Here is a 1,066-nt window from a genome sequence, read left to right as displayed (position 1 = left end):
ATACGTATGAATTTCATTAAAAGTTAAAAGCTTATGCTAAACTGAACTGTTGGCTTCAAAAGTTGAATAATGACAAAGACGTAGAACATTGTGAGGTCTGAGTTTATTTTCTAACTGATAATCACTCACAAATGCAGAAATATGAAACAAATAGTACGAAAATCTTAAAGCTTAAATGCACTACACGCTAAAAAATCAGGAAAATTGTTAGAGTTGGAAGCTAAACTGCATTACCCAAGTGAAGAGCTAAAATACATTGTTAGAAAAGCTTGAAGCTGAACTGTAATACTGTCAAAGATGAAAGTTGAAATGAATTACCTAAAACGGCTGAAAGAAGAATACTTTGTATTATTATCAGACACTGCATAGAACGAAAAAGCATCAATCTAGCTGATATGAGATGTGAAATATATTAGGTAAAAAGAATGGGGCTGAACAAAAGAAAGAGAGGACAGAGAGAAGGAGAGAAGAGAGGAGAGAAAAGAGAGGAGAGCCAAATACAACATGAATAGCTGAATTGCTAAAGCTAAACTGTTTGAATAGCTTAAATCCGTAAGAATAAGTTGAAGAAGTGAGAATAATTGAAAAAAAGTGAAATAACATCTCAATCAGGGACATATTGACTGATGTATCACAGCTGGTTTCAAACCTTGATCTCCCACACCAAAGACATACACAATATCCACTACACTATCATCTGTATAGTTGAAAATGTTCCTTAGCACTTATAAAGCCTGTCTTGATCATTGATCACACACCCAGCTAATGCTAATGAGTGAGAGACAGTGTGAGAGAACATATGTTGCTTTATTTAGACTGTAGGTGAAAGTATGGAGGGCTGAAAATGTTGGAGCGAAGAAAATTTGAAGGACTTGACTAGCATGATCTCATGACTTTCAATGTTTAAAAAAGTGTTAAAAAGCTCTAATATGTTTAAACACATGATAAATAATAGCAAAAATATAGTTGAAGAAGTCCCATCATTGAGCTGAAAGAGCTGACATTTAAAAGTTGAATGGTTTTTAATAGCTCAACGTGTATGCAGAAAGGTACACGAGAGCGACAA

Source organism: Sander lucioperca, chromosome 14 (assembly GCF_008315115.2).
Source record: "Sander lucioperca isolate FBNREF2018 chromosome 14, SLUC_FBN_1.2, whole genome shotgun sequence".
Taxonomy (NCBI): domain Eukaryota; kingdom Metazoa; phylum Chordata; class Actinopteri; order Perciformes; family Percidae; genus Sander; species Sander lucioperca.
Note: the sequence above shows the minus strand (reverse complement) of the source record.